The sequence below is a fragment of the Trachemys scripta genome, chromosome 20, assembly GCF_013100865.1.
Source record: "Trachemys scripta elegans isolate TJP31775 chromosome 20, CAS_Tse_1.0, whole genome shotgun sequence".
Classification (NCBI taxonomy): Eukaryota; Metazoa; Chordata; order Testudines; family Emydidae; genus Trachemys; species Trachemys scripta.
Genome location: NC_048317.1, coordinates 14843173 through 14859064, shown reverse-complemented (window position 1 = coordinate 14859064; position 15892 = coordinate 14843173). Strand labels below are relative to the sequence as shown.

The 15892-nt window shown below is 57.1% G+C and overlaps 1 protein-coding gene across 1 annotated transcript in view; it reads left to right on the top strand.

The window, feature by feature from the left end:
* The window catches only part of SDC3 (syndecan 3), a 185788-nt gene that overhangs the window by 828 nt on the left and 169068 nt on the right, over positions 1–15892 (top strand). The gene's annotated exons all lie outside the window — the stretch shown is intronic.

Genomic DNA, 15892 nt, shown 5'->3' with positions numbered 1-15892 from the left:
GGGGGGGGGGCTGATGTATTCGGGGGCCATTGGAAGGTCACAGGGAAGCAGGGTTTAAAAATAGCCCTGTGGGGGAGGGGGGAGAGCCTGGTACTGCCCCCCCCCGGGGGGGGTGAAGAAAGTTGCTGGTTTTGCCCCACGCACCGGGTGGCTCCTCGCGGAGCTGCTGCGGGGATGAGGCGCCGGGCTCTGCTCTGTCCCGGGCACTGCCCCCGCCGCGCCGCGCCGCGCGGATTTCCATGCGCGGGGAGTGAGACTGGTCCTAGCCGGGAGGAGACGCCGCATGTCACCGCCCCCGCGAGAGCCGGTTCCCGTTCGCACCGCAGCCGGCTCCGGCGGGGATGCGTCCCGGGGCTCTCCCGCCGCCATCCCGCGGGAGGTGCCGGCGCTTGGGGCGGGCTCGGAGCAGCAGGTGGAGTCCGGGGGGAAGGGAGCAGCGGGGTGGGTTTTCCTGGCAGGAGTCGCTGCTTAGTGCCCGCTGTATAGCCCGGCCTCCTGGCTCCCCCTTGGGGGGAAAGTCCAGTCCTCGGCCAGGCCTTGCTTTCCAGCCTGTGCCCAGTACACAGGGAATGGGCCAACTCCCCGAGCGCTAGGGTAGGGCTAGCACTGCCCTGGGATGGTGCTTTATTTGCCCCCAGGACACTCCTGTTGCAGGTTGAATTCTCCTCCCCCCATGGATCAAAGTGTTTATTTCCACACCCTTTGCCTCCCGCTGCCTAAAAGCCACAGGCAAGGGGTGGGTGACAAACGCAACCCAACAGCCTGGCACCCAGCAAGCTCCAGGGAGACACACAGGCTGGCTTTGCCCTCTCCCTTTGGATGGAGACAAGCCACAGGGACTGGCTCCTTGCCAGTAAATGACCCTGTCGGTCAAACAACAGCCACCTTTCACTACTCCACGGAGCGTCTCTTGTGCATGAACAGATTCTTTTCATATGTCTGAGGTTGGCAGGCAAAGATTCGTGCTCATTCGTTCCTCCGATCATTGCAAAGGCTGGCAAATAGGCGTACTTGGGGAGACGTTGGGAGTCACAGAACTAGTGCTACTTTGAATGAATGATCTGGACTAGCAGAGACGGCCACTCCTCATCTCCCCCCCGGCGGTTTTTAAATATGGCCCCTTTGTGTGGTATTTTCCTAGTGCCTGTGTGTATTTCAACAGAGTTTCTAGAAATGATTTTGTATCTCAAAAGAGACGGATGCAAGTTTTCCCCCTAAGGAGGCCAGTGCGCCTGATATTGAATATGCAATAGGGGGCATGATCTATTTGTATGAACCAACCTGGGCTATAAATACCACGCAACACTCCACCCTAAGAGCGGTAAAGATAGGCAGATTCTTATGCTGAGTATCAATAATCTATTAAGTTGACCAGCACATTTTGCTATTGATCTGTGGCAGACTTGGTTAAACGAACGGCTTTATTATTTTACTGTTTACACACTGGCTAAAACGTTAGTTTTGCTCCTGGAGCCCTGACTTCTTCTGGGTGTGGGTGATGGGAAGAGACAGCTCAGATGTGGGCTCAGCTCCCAGCGGAACCACGTTTGGGTGCTTGCATTTGACAGCAGGACCAAGCAGTAGGTTATCCTTGGCCATCTCAGAGTGGATTTAGTCAGCACAATCCGAGCCTGGTTATAAAAGATCTCACAACCTTTCCCCTCATGCCCCCCTCCCTGGCTCAGCTCTGCCCCCCAGGATCGCAGGAGCTCCCCCGCACTCCCTCTCTGACTTTTGATGGTTAGTGATGTTTAGATCCAACTTCTGACATGTTGTTTAATCCACAGAAAGCTCATCACTAGCAGGCGACCGCAGACTCCAGGGGTTGTTTGCTCCATGTTTGATGCTGGTAGCTCTTAAACAAAACCTGTTTCACACCCGTCTGGTTACCCATCTTAAAGCGTGTCAGAATTCTGAACTCTTTGCAAGAGCTTGGAGCGTCTCTTGTGAAGAGACAGGGCTTGGCTGTTATGGGGGATTCTTTCTGGAGGCTGCTGGACACAGACAGACCCTGTGGTCCCCTCTGGCTCTCTAGCTCCCAGGCTGACTAGCACAATCGAGTGGCACCATTCTGTGCTTGTAAGCCTGGCCCAAAGTGCCACTTGAGCACGTGTGCTGCCGCCATGGACCCAAGCACCCAAGTAGTGCGTGCCGTCTCCCTGCTGGATATGCCGACACTCCTCACCAGCTCTCTGCAGCCTCCCATGATACCTCTGCCATTCCTGCTGGGGCAGATCCCTGCTGCAGGGTGGATCCGTGCCAGAGGAGATCAGGAACCAGCCAGTTGCTATGGAAGCAGCTCACCTGAGTGGGCATGCTGGGAAATTGGTAGATTTTTTGGACGGTGAGGGAATTATGGGATAGCTCCCAGGGAATCATGGGACAGTGGGAGTCTGACCTCTCCTCTCATTCCGCCCTGCGGTCCCCCAGAGGGCTGGGTGTAGCTGTCCAGATTGTACCCCTACTTGGAGCAATGCTGGGAGCTGTGGGACATGTGCCCCCCAGGCCTGGCTGTTGACTCACAAGTGCAACCTGGGCACAACCACGTGTATGGGTGCACTGATTCCTGTTAGCTACAGTCTGCACCTTGTTAAGCACAGAAGTGGTCACAGGGGCTCCCTAAGTCCTGGCCTGGATTTCACAGTTATGGAAGAGAGTGCTGACTACACACCGCTCTTCACCTTCCAGTGATATTTCCCTTTCCCTCCTACCTGTACATTTCAGTGCCTGATTTCTCCTGTTTGGGCTTTGAGTGGAAGGACAAAATGGCCATTTCCTGACATCAACCAATTAAAATCGGAATCTTTCCGGCCTAATTACAGAAAATGCAAGAAAGGATGTTAATGCCAGTTAGTAAATGTGTTAATGGGCTATTAATAAACCCTTCAGGTTGATGGTGCTGGCAGGGAAATGGTTAATTGGGGATTGGGGGGAGTTTTTCTTCTTCCTTAAATTCCAGTTTTGTAAGAGACTATTTACTGTCTGCTGCCTGGAGCCAGTCAGTCCTCTTTGTCTGCCAGGAACGGTCTCTGGGCTCCCCCATCTCCGGCTCCCCGAGGGGACTGTCAGGGTTGCCGCTCTGGGCTGTCTGGTGAGCTTCGAAGCTCTCGTGTCACTGAGGAGGTTGAGGTGGGATGTGCTGTCTTGAATCAGCAGCGTTGCATTGAATCCAAATGTTGTCACCCTGTTGTGACACAGTGTTGGGAGGGGCCAGCGTCTCGCTGGCTCTGAGACAGATTTGGGGAGCTGACTGTGGCCCCGGAGCTCCGCTCTACGGGGTAATAGCAGGCCGGGTGCGTCCCCCGTCCCAGCACAGCATGTTCCCGCCGGATCCCCCAGCTAGCATGTGAGTGTCTGTTTGCATCTATTGTTTGCATGCGTTGGGAGCGTGGTAAGGAATGTCTGAGTGCAGCCACTCTGGGTTTGCTCCGTGGGGGGGCCGGTGGCAGTGGGGGGCTGTCCAACAAAGCAGCAGTGTACTGGCTTCCAAACGCCTGCCACTCGCGGCTCCGGACTTTGGAACGACTCGTGTAGGCAGGGAGCAAAGATCGGGCCTGTCCGGGTGTTTGGGTGGGACGTCCCCCTTGGAGCCATCTCTGGGGGTTACAAACAGGTCCCCCTATAGCCCTCCCCAACCCAGCCCCTCCTTGGCACCAGAGCAGGGCTGGCTGGGAGAGGGCTGCTGTGAGTAGTGGCACCACGGGATGGGTTCTGTGTGGCACCAGGGTGGGGCACAGCAAAGGGGTCACTAATGCAAAGCTCCAGGCGAGGGAGCTCCCTCTCCAAATGGGAGGGGACCCGCAGCGCATGTGTCTATCATCAGGCTTAGCCTGCCAGAGCCTGGCACGCCCACCCCATAGGATCATAGAATCTCAGGGGTGGAAGGGACCTCAGGAGGTATCTAGTCCAACCCCCTGCTCAATGCAGGACCAATGCCCAGGTCCCCTCCCCGGCCTAAACACTGACCCCTGAACTCCTGTGATCTCACCACGCTAGCCCGCAGGGGCTGGGGGCTGCAGCAAGAGGGCTGAGGCGAAACCCTGGCAGGGGTGGGAATGGGACCCAGAAGGGACAGGGTGTGAGGTGTCCGTTAATCCGTGTGTGAGGCGGGGCAAAGGAGTGGGCAGGAGCTGGGGGATCATGGACACCTGTGACAGATAGGAGGGTTTATGATGCGTCCCTGGCTTTTTTTAGCCAATCCGGAGCTCTCTTACTTGTGCTGTGGCAGATGCCGATGGGAATGACCGACCCTCCCTCCCCCGGGGACTGTGTAGTAAGGAGGGATGGTTCTCCCCTTCCCCCGCCGCCTGGCTGTGACTTGAACGCTCACGTTGGGCTTATCAGCATTTACTCCCCGTGTGAAAATATCTGCTGGCGGCTAATCCATCCCTGGCCGTGCTCGCTCTCCCCAGGCGTCCGGCTGGTGCCAAGCGGCACTGGGAGCAGAGGGGGGCATGTCGGGTGAGATGCTCCTGTTCCCAGGCAGTTCGCCAGGCTCCCGTGGGCTGGGAATGTGGACATTTCTGGGGAGTCAGATTTCTTGCACCACTGCATTGGGGTGATGAGAGGAGCCCCGGGATGTACCCACAGGCATCCAAACGCCTCTCCCATGCCATCCAGGGCAGTGTGACGTTCCATAGGACGACCAGCTGCACCCCTTGGGGGCTCTGATTTACCATCATTGCCTGTGCCTCAGTTTCCCCCTTCTGTCCCTCAGGGCTGTGGCCTATTGCTGGATCTTGGTAGAGGGTTGCTGCTGCCCTGCTAGGGAGCTAAAGGCGAATGGGCACCGCATTCTTGCCCAGGTGAGAAGATGCCAAATGCAGCATCTGGGCCGACAAGCCAAGACCTGGGCGGCGTGTGTGTCTGTCCATTTGTCTAGAGGGGACAAGGCTAGTGGCAACTGTGCTGGGGGGAGGCACGGGGTAGGGAGAAGACAGCGGACGAGATGAGGGCTGGGTGGTACTGGGGCAGCTGTGACTGTGAGGAATGGGGGGACGGGGATGCTCCCAGTACGTGGGTAGGGGAGTGTGCTGTAAGAAACTCTCCACTTTTCCTGCTGTGCTTTTAAATGACCTAGACTGAATCAATGTGGCTGGGAAGCCCTTTGCTGCTAGAGGGCTGTGCCGGGAGGGGAGTCCCTTGGCAGACTCAGACTCATGCCGAAATGGGGGAGAGCCTCTGCCAGGATTCTGTTAGCAGAGGCGTAATGTGTGCACAGCGCCTGGCAGCCCTGGGTGTAGTCCCCCAAAGGAATATGTTTAGGGGTCCAACTCCTTCCCACTGGGTGCTGCTTCCCCGGGATGCCCAGCTCTCTGTCCTGCCGAACCCCAGAAGTCAGTCTGGGTCAGATGGGGCCATCTCCCTCCCTGGGGCAGGAGGTGTAAGCGCCACTTACTGGTCCCTTGGAAATACTTTGTTGTTTTAAGCAGGCTCCCAAATTCTCACTTATCCCAAACTAGGAACGCTGTCACAGGAATTGCGATTCTCAGTCAAAGCCAGGCTCTTTCCAGCCCAGGGTCTTTCTCCAGCATACTCCAGCCCAGGGTCTTTCTCCAGCATACTCCAGATACTGGGGGGGAAGGTGCAAGAACCCCACAGGAAGCAGATGTTCCTGTAGCGGGCACCTCCCGTATCAAATTAGTGGCCGCTTAGGTCTGAATTGTTGCTACGTTGCAGGCCATGGGTACTTGGAACTTGAAGGCATTAGCTGGGGTGGAACTTGGATCCACCTCAAAAGCAGGTAAGGGCTCTGCTCTTGAGTTATAGGAGAATCACCACTAGCTGTTAGCAGTATGGGGCCTATGGTGCACAGTTGAGCAGTTCTGGTTTCAGCCAGTAGAGGGCAGTGGTACATGAACACACACATACAGAGTTTATTATATATGCACAGGAGGGTCTTGAATCTTGGAATACCCCGCTTGGCACTGATGCCCACCCTGCACTTGCGCTTTGAATAGCAAAAGGGAAGCTGATTTGTGTCCTATTCTTGGCTACCTCTCAGGAGGCGGCAGCAGCCATCCTGACAGAGGGGCACCTGCAGGGCTGTGTGGCTCCAGGGGCTGTGTCTGCTACCTGCATTATATACACAGATGTGGCCAAGAGCATACAGAGTGATTGTTTCTGGGTGCCCAGCTTGAGACAGCTAAAAGGGGCTGGATAGTCAGAGAGACTGAGCACTTGTCCTCGGAAAACAGGCTCATTTCAGAGGCTTCTGGTTGAACACCCAGAATCAGTCACTTATGAAAATCTTAGCGTCTAGGCCGGGCAACAATACAAACGGGTATTGAATCCGAGGGACGTATATTAGATCGAGTGATGAGCACTGCAGCAAGTGGTGTCTGGCTCACCCCAATGGCCGGTGCGACCCAAGGAGAGAGACGCGAGTCTGGTCCTGTGTTTGCTGCCGACCTGGCTCAGTTTCCCTGTCTGTGAAATGGGGCTGATAACGCGGGTTGAGGTTGCCGAGCGCGTTACTGCAGGGCGTGAGCGTTTCTCACCGCTGGGTGCTGCGGGCTGGGCCCTGATGTGGTGCTTTGTTTCCATTAACGGCACTGAACTCTGCAGTGAAAGCCCAGCCCGTAGCACTAATGCCAAAATAATCATACCTGGCTCTTCTGTCGTGCTTTTCGCCAGCATTTATCCTCACGGCACCCTGTGGGGGATGAAAACAGTCATCCTCATTGCACAGATGGGAGCTAAGGCTTTTCAGTGGGAGTTAGGCGCCTAAATACCTTTGCGGTTCTGAGAGGCTAAGTGACTTGCCCAAGGTTACAGAGGAAGTTTGTGGCACTGCAGGAAATTGAGCCCAGGTCCTTGGCTAGTGCCCTACCCACCAAGAGCCTGGGTGGCTTGTCTGGGGGAGGGGACTGCGGCTGAGATACAGGTCTACAGTCCCCTCTAGGGCACCAGCTCAAACCCACCCGCCCAATGTCATGTTCTGTTGCCCCGGCAAATTGTATCTCCAGCCTGCGGCTGGGAATGCGGCCCCCTGCCCTGAGGGCTGTTGTTGCTTGTGGACAGGACACGTGCCGGATGGGTTGTGGCGCCCGAGCCTTGTCCTGGCACAGAGGGGTGGGCAGGGACGGGCCCGGTTGCTGGGAAGGATGAAACTTACTGTGGTGCTGTCCGGGAACCGTGGCTGACCTGGCCCCTCTCCCCACAGCTCCCAGGGTGCAAGGGCAGTCCTGGGCCAGGGTGTGGCTAATCCGTGCGGAGAAGAGCTGGTCGCTGGGGTTTAGAGGTGTGCCAACGACAGGGTTTAACAGGCGAGGAGGTTAGAATGGCTACGCCTGGTTGGGAGAGCTCGGGTGTCCTTAGCCAGGCGGGACTATCGCCCGGTCAGCGGCCACCGCGTGACTTGGGGCAGTGTGCGCAGCCTGGATCTGGCTATGACAAATCAGGCAGGACATGGGCCGGCTCCTCCTGAGAGGCTGCGCTCACCGCGGGGGCTGGGAGACAGGTTGCCTCCTGGTCAGCGCTGCCGTCCGGCTCCGGTAGGGGTTGTTGCTGTCCAGCTGAGTGTCTGTTGGCATTTACTCTCGTCGCCCAGCCAGGGATCTCCACGCTCGCCTTGCTGCAGAGATGCTGGCATCTTCTCTAAGTGGCTTTCCCGGTGTTTCCGCCCCAAAATGGTCATTAAAGATCAAATGAAATAATAGCCGGGCTGCAGAGAACCGGACCCCCCCAGCAGATCCTTGTACGGCGCTCGGCCACTGGCTGGCAGGGTTATCGGGCCCTGTGGTCTGGCAGTGATAGAGAATGAATGCAGTAAGATTTTCCCAGCCCTGCCCCTCTTTAGCTTTTAAAAACCATTGATTTGTGTTTCATAGAGAGGTTTGCGGGTTAGCAGATGGGTAGAGGGAGGCATGCAGTGCCGAGGTGCGCTCTGCACGAGTCAGGATGTGGGCGCGCCGGGCAGCACCGAGGTGCACTCTGCGCGGGTTGGGATGCGGGCGTACCGGGCAGCGCCAAGGTGCACTCTGCGCGGGTCGGATGTGGGCGCGCCGGGCAGTGCCGAGGTGCGCTCTGCGCAGGTTGGGATGCGGGCGCACCGGGCAGCGCCGAGGTGTGCTCTGCGCGGGTTGGGATGCGGGCGCACCGGGCAGCGCCGAGGTGCGCTCTGCGCGGGTCGGATGCGGGCGCGGCGGGCAGCGCCGAGGTGCGCTCTGCGCGGGTCGGATGCGGGTGCGCCGGGCAGCGCCGAGGTGCGCTCTGCGCGGGTCATGATGTGGGCATGCAGGGCAGTGCTTGCTCTGGGTGGGGAGCCCTTGCCTGGATTGTTCCTTTCTCTCTAGTCTGTGACTCTTCATTCTCGTAAGCACTAAACTCATCCAGCTTAAACAGAGAATTTCGGAAGCTCGATATATGGAGGGGAATGGCTGGGTTACAAAGTGCTTATTTATGTATTTTTAATGCCCTATGAACCATGGTAGCTAGACACCAGTGTCCCTGCCCCCACTTAGCCGAGGCAGCATGGGAGAAGCAGGGGAAATGTCCTTGCAATAAGAATGTTTGCAGCGGGGTTGGATTCCTGTAGCATTTATAAAGATTCAGGAATCTCCTAGGGGCTGGGTTGTTTTTTCTGATCTCTGTGGCACGATGGCCAAGTTCTCTCTCTGGCCCCAATTCAGGGAAGGTGCTTAAATCTCATTGACTTTGTGCCATGGGCAAATGACTTCCCTTCTCGGTTTTCCCTCCCCCGCTTTGTGTGCTGTATCTGTTGGGATTGTAAGCTCTTTGGGGGCAGGGACTCTTTCTCTCTATGGGTCTGTACAGCGCCTGGCACAACGGGGCCCTGATCCCACTTGGGGCCTCTGTGTGCTCCTGTGATGCAAATAATAATAAAGAAGACATTAGACAGCCCTTATGAAATGAAAATCAGAATCTCTCTCCCCCTCCTGGGTGGGTTCAGTTGCCACCCTGAGTGCACTGGCCATTCCGGTAGAACAATGCCGTTCTCTCGAAATCATCCCCAGTGCTAAATCAATCATCCCAAGAAATGGATGTTCAGCAAAGGGCTGGATTGAGTTATTGGACTGCAGCCAGCTCCGTTCCCCCTAGACAGGGCTCTTCCTTTAGGGGCGGGGAGGGGAAGTGAATGCTCCCGAATCCACACGGGAGGTCTGTCCGCCTCTTCCCAGCCTTTGCCCCTAGCTCCGGAGTCCCAGTCTGCTGTAGCCTCCTTACTTCCGAGACTGGCTGTAACGATTACGTTCGTTGTCAGATGGGCCTTCGGTAAATTGAACGGGAAAGGTCACTGCTTGGCAGCGCGGCTCCCCCGGCTGGTGCTGCCACCCGTTTGCTCCCTCGGGCCATATCCAGTGAAAATGGTTATCTCCTTAATAGGTTTCAACTCCAGCATGTTGACTGTGCAGAAGCGAGTTTAATTAAGCCCTGCTCTGGGGCCATTACTGGTGGCCGCGAGGGCTGGTGGGGGGAGTGTGTGGAACCAGTAGCCTCTTGTTTGAAAGGAGAGTCGGCTAGGATGCGTCGCCCAGCGGCTCAGCATCCCTGCCTCCATGGCTCCCTTCTCGCCGCACCCTCTGTCTTGTGCACGTTTCCAGGGAGAAGCCTCCGTCTAACACAAAGCAAATTCCTCCTCGCTGGGCTCCCCGCCTTCAACAGAGCTGAATGTGTTTCCCGGCTGTTTCCCATTCCGGCTAAGGGAGCTGTTGGTTTATTTCCGTTTGGTTCTCCCAGCGGATTCGTTGTCCCTCCATGGTCCCTCGCGCTCCTTCGGAGAGGATGGTTTAATGTTGCCTGCTGGGTGTGTGTCTGTAGATGGAATCTGGTGTCCTTTCAAGCCTTCCTGGAGGATGCCCCGGTGAATAATCAAAAGTTTTGGCCCCTTGGCGAGGAACCGTATAGAATATCTTAACTGGCAGCATTTTCCCTTTAAACATGCAAAGCCAGGCTTTGACTCCAGGGACTCGAGAAGGTGTCTTGTCACAGAGGGTGTGAATTTGTGGGGGTTGCTGAGTGGATGGGTGAGCAGCATTTGGGGGTGACTCTGGAGAAGGACAAGAAAGGCTCAGCCTTAAACCTGGAGATGTCTCTGCCCATGTCTGGGTTTTAGTGCTGGGGAAAGGTGGAGACCGAAGTCCCTTCTTTATCCAGCAACCACCGTCAGGCTGGCTTCTCTTCCGGTGCGTGGGGGGGTCAGCTGTGGAAGGATGGGGGATGTTCAGCCGCTGTGGCTTGTTCGCTACGCGGCCTCTCAGAGTGTCAATAAGGGGGCCAATTAATGCCGACTGTGACGATGGGTCTTGTGATGGAGGAGACCCCTGCATTAGGCATGAGGCTGAGAACAACCTGCCTCCTTTCATGTAGGCGATGATTTGAACTAGTGTCCTAGAGGCGAAAGTCTCCGCACCCCTCCCATCCCCCCATCCCCATAGCCATCCAGGGGCTGGTCTACGCCAGGTAAAAAACGGAGCTGCATCAAAGTGGGACATTTCTGTACTGACATAAGTACAGCGGGTCTACACCAGCACTTTTCACCAGGATGGACGGGAAAGTATCTCTGCTCCGGGTTGGAATTTAGGAAGACGGAGAGACCCCAGAATAGCCAAGAGCCCAGTGGTTAAGGTACTTGCTTGGTGTGGGAGACCCAAGTTTAAGTTCCTTTTTTCCGAATCAGGTAGAGCAGGAACTAGAAGTTGGATCTCCCACATCCTAGGCAAGTGCCCAAATCGGTGTGCTATTTGGGGTGGGGAATTGTGTGTGTGTGTGTGTATGTCTCTCTCTGCTTTATTTGTCACAAAAAATGTAGACAGTTCTCTGGTTTGTCCCCAGATGGACTGGGAAAAATGATTGAAATCACACAAATGTTCACAGGTCAGGAAAAGTGTTTCCCCCCCAGCTCTAGAAATGTGTCTGTCCATACAGTGTGAATTACACCCCCCGCAGTTATTTCAGTGGAAGTTTGCCTGTAGACCCGTCTGAAGCCCCCTGCTTCCAGCTGTAGACCTGCAGCATCGTCACCCCCTGTCGGATGCCGGGAGACAAAATGGGGTGTAACAAGCCCCCTGTTGCTCCTGCATTGAAAGCTATGATGAGTAATGCAGCATGAGACCCTTTGTAGGGATAGCACCAACACTGCAGTCCTTCCTGAAAAATGATGCTTTGGAGTTCGTTAATTTCCCTCCTCCACCACCTCTTTGCCTGGGTCCTGCATGGTGGGTAGATGAGATATCCTTTAACTACCTGAGTCCCTGCTCTGGCTCCGCTGATGATAAACCTCCGAGGGAATTTTAAATGATTATGTGAGATCTCAAACCAAGGTCCTGACCACTTTCAGGCATTAAATCTTCCCTGGCAGTCTTCCCAGCCGTGGGCCACATTCCAATATGAGTAATTACATTCTCTTTGCTGAAATTTCCCCTGCACTTTAAAATGGAAACATTTTATTCTTCACTTCCCTCTCCTGAAAATACCCATTACGTAATGTTGCTGTGTGCTGGTAAACAGCCGCCGTGTTCCATCCCAGAGAGGGCTGCATTTTTGTGATGTGCGAAGGGATTTATACACTTACAGCGGTGGTCTACAACCTTTTTACGCACAAGATCGCTTTTTGAATTTAAGTGCAACCCAGCATCTACCTCGTCCCATCCCCGAGGCCCCACCCCTCCTCTCTCTCTGTCGCTTGCTTTCCCCCACCCTCACTCACTTTCACTTGCCTGGGGCAGGGGGTTAGGGTGCAGGAGGGAGTGCGGGGTGCAAGCTCTGGGAGGGAGTTTGGGTGCAGTAGGGGGCTCTGGGCTGGGGCAGAGTATTGGGATGCAGGAGGGGGTATGGGGTGCTGGCTCTGGGAGGGGGGTCAGGGCTGGGGCAGGGAGTTTGGGGNNNGTATGGGGTGCTGGCTCTGGGAGGGGGGTCAGGGCTGGGGCAGGGAGTTCGGGGTGCAGGAGGGAGTATGGGGTGCTGGCTCTGGGAGGGGGGTCAGGGCTGGGGCAGGGGGTTCAGGGTGCAGGAGGGGGTATGGAGTGCTGGCTCTGGGAGGGGCAGGGTTTGGGGTGCAGACTCCTAGTCAGCGGTGCAGCGGGGCTCCACATGCTGCCCCTCTCTGTAGGTTATTAAGGATCGCAAGGCACTTTCCTCAAGAACTGGGGACAGTGGGGGGAGGAGGAAGAAGGTGTGTGAACCTCAGGGTCCAATTTCCAATCTTGGATAATTATGTTCCACTTCCTTAAATTACTGATTGATTGATGATTGATTTGATCCTGCAGCTCCCATTGGCCACAGTTCCCATTCCCGGCCAATGGGACTGCGGGGGCGGTGCTTGCAGGCAGGAGCAGCGCACGGAGACCCGTCCCCTGACCTCCTCCGGGGCCGCAGGGGTGTGTGTGTGTGTGTGTTGGCCGCTTCCGGGAGCGGCGTGGGGCCGGGGCAGGCAGGGAGCCTGCCTTAGCCCCGCTGCGCCGCCGGACTTTTAGCGGCCAGAGATCGCGATCGACTGGGAGAGTCTCCAGGATCGACCAGTCGATCGCGATCGACCAATTGGTGACCAGGGACCTACAGGATAAATTTCTGCTCTCACAAAGACCCGTGCCGTCTCCCTGACCGCAGAGGAGTTGCACTGGCATATTGGGGAACAGAAGTTTGGCCCCGGCCAAAGGCACTGCAGTATGTCAAGTGCCATCGCTATTCTTTATGACGTCTGTAAACGCCGCTAGTAATGAATAGTGGGAGACCCCGTTCGTGCCCTGGGCTTGGGAAGGAGCATTGCACAGGGCTGGGAGTCGGTAGTTCTGTGCGCCATGTGGTGCTCTGGCAGAGAGTGGAGTCTAATGGGTTGAGCGGGGGGGAATTAGGAATCGGGTTCCTGGGTTCTGTTCCTTACTCCCCCACTCACTTGCCATGTGGCCTTGTGTCCTCAGTTTCCCCATGTGTAACACGGGGATAACTCTTCCCTTGTAAAGGGCTGTGAGCTCCTGTGGTGGAAGGGGCTGTGTGAGGGACTGAGTGTCTGTCTAGTGATGACATTTCGTCTGGGGTACAATGAACGGCGCTTCTAGTCTTTCCTCTTTGTTTTCCCTGCCCAGAGCAGGGCTCAGAGTCGACACGATTCCCCTTCCAGATGCAGCCTCGGAGAGTCCCTTTGCCTTCCCCGAGTTCTCTCAGGACCGTACGCTCCGACTCTCCCTCCGGTGCAAATATCTACAGCCAAAACCAAATCAGCTGTGAATCTGGAAACTCGTCTGAGAAATCTGCCCCGAGGTTGTCTGCTGCTTCTAGCCAGTGGCCAGACACAGGCTGTCCCGGCTGTTCCTGAGGGAGCTGCAGTGAAATGGGGAGTTTTGCATTTTTGTCTTGGCCGGGGAGGTATTTGTCTAATGTTTCATGCCTTCCCGTTCTCGCCAAGCCCCGTCGGCGTCACGTTGGACAGAGCTTGTTGATGGTGGGAACCCCCTCGTCTCGGAGCCCGTGCAAAGGACTCGGCCCTTGGGTTGGGAGCAGGGGGCTGATTTCTGGTCTTGCAGCAGGTCAGTGCTGGAATGGAGCCCAGGAGTCCTCCCTCCCTGCTCTAACCTCTAGACCGGGGGGGGGGGGGGCAAACGTTTTGGCCCGAGGGCCACACCGCGGTTGCAAAACTCTATGGAGGGCTGGGTAGGGAAGGTTGTGCTCCCCCAAAAAGCCTGGCCCCCTCCCCCATCTGCCCCTCCCACTTCCCGCCCCCTGACTGCCCCCCTCAGAACCCCGACCCATCCAACCCCCCTGCTCCCAGTCTCCTGACTGCTCTGACCCCTATCCACACCCCTGCCCCTTGACAGCCCCCCCAGGACTCCCACACTTATCCAACCCTCCCGTTCCCTGACCCCTGACTGCTCCTACCCCTATCCAATCCCTCCCCTTGACAGGTCCCCTGGGACCCCATGCCTATCCAAACCCCCCGTTCCCCGTCCCCTGACCCCTATCCACACCCCTGCCCCGTGACAGGCCCTCCTGGGGACTCCCACACTTATCCAACCCCCCCCATCCTCCATCCCCTGACTGCCCCCCAGAACCTCCACCCCATCCAACTGCCTCCTGTCCCCTGATTGCCCGCCGGGACCCCCTGCCCCTTATCCAACCCCCCCGGCCCCCTTACCAGGCTGCTCAGAGCAGCATGTCTGGCAGCCGCGCCGCCCGGCCAGAGCCAGACACGCTGCCATGCTGCTCCGCAGGAGCTCGCAGCCCCAATGCCCAGAGCGCAGCCCACGCGGCTGCGGGAGAAGGGGGGACAGCGGGGGAGGGGCCGGGGGCTAGGCTCCCCGGCCGGGAGCTCAAGGGCTGGGCAGGACGGTCCCGCGGGCCGGATGTGGCTCACGGGCCGTAGTTTGCCCACCTCTGCTCTAAACCCCGCTCCCAGAGCCAGGAACAGAACCTAGGAGGCCCGCTTCCCAGGCCGCCTCCTTTGTTCTTCGGGGCTTCCAAAACTGGAACCAGAAGCGGTGATTTGCCGACTCCAGTACAGAGCCGGAGGGGGCTGGGGATTCTGAGCCTTTCCTCCCCTCCCTGCCCACTCCTGACGTCCGACTTGTGCGGTGAGCGGGGACGGCGGTAAGGAGCAGCGTACCGGCCTAGAGCTTGCCGGGCCTTGCAAGAGACGGCAGTGCCGGGTGAGCCGTTCAGCATCACTGGGGAAACACTCTGGCTTCCATGAGCAGGGAGGTGATTTTGTGTGTGTGCGTGGGCTCGTCTGTGCCTCGGGTGCGTTGCATGGTGCTGGGTTTCTGCAAGGGAAATACAGCCCGTATTAAAGCCGACCTAGCGCTGCTGAGAGTTGCCATTCCAAGAACCGAAGCTCGCTGGTTAGCCGCAAAGCAGGTGCGGTAGGGGCAGCCTCAGGGCACGGTTCTGTCACCCCACCATGGTGTCCTGACTCGGTCCCAGGATGGGACTTTTCCCGTGAAAAGTTGGGAAACATCAAAAAAGTTTCCTGTGGGGACAAAAAGTCGAAAATCTGAAAAATGTTCACACATTGCGAATCTGGGAAAAAAATCATTTTTGGGGCAGGTCATCTGAAATCTTTGGTTTTGGTTTTGACCATTCTCCCTCCCCCTCCCTCCCAATTAGCTTCTATTTTGAAATGAAAAGTCATTTTGACCCAGAAAACTGGGATTTCTTCATTTCAACAATTTAAAAGCTTTTCCCCCCAAATCCAAAGCCTCTCTGAAAGCCCCCCCCCCTTTGCCGGCCTTCCCCGTCCCCGTTCCAGTCTCAACAAATCGCCAGTTTCTGACTAAAACATTTCATCAGAAAATTCCCGACCAGCGCTGACCAGTCTCTGTGGGCTGGACTGTCCCTCTGGGAAATGATGCCCCCACTTCCAGTGCTGCGAATGCCCTGAGCTCCTCGCCCCTGGGCTGGCGGAAGATGCGGCTGCACTTGCCTCTGGCTCTTGGGGTGGGAGATCCCGTCCCATGAGCAGGGGCTGACCCGCATTGTGCATCTCCAGCTCCCTGCTGCGGTAACTGGAACACCCGCTTGGCTGAGTGCTGGGCCCGCGGGAAAGGGGTGAGGTTTACCTTTCCAGCCGAGCCGGCTTCCATCTCCCCTTGTGCAGCCGCGCAGAGGGCCCCATTCCTGCCTGCGTGGGAAAGGGGGTGCCAGGCCAAGGAAGGGGTGCGGAGCCCAGCTCACCCAGGGGATGGATCCTGCCATCCGAGTCTCTCGAGCCCTTTACAAACCCTAACAAAGCCTTGCAGGGTGCGTCAGTGAGGCAGTCAGCCAGTCCTGGGCCCCGCTGTGCGCTGTCCCCAAGGGCCTTGCGCCTCCCCATCTGCCCTCTGCACAGAACCCCCAGAGCAGGGGGAGTGCTAGGGGGATGGGGAGAGGCTCTGGTGCTGGGTCAGGGGCTGGGAAGGTGTGGGGCTGGGACAGTGCTGGGGGAGGGGCTGGGAAGGGG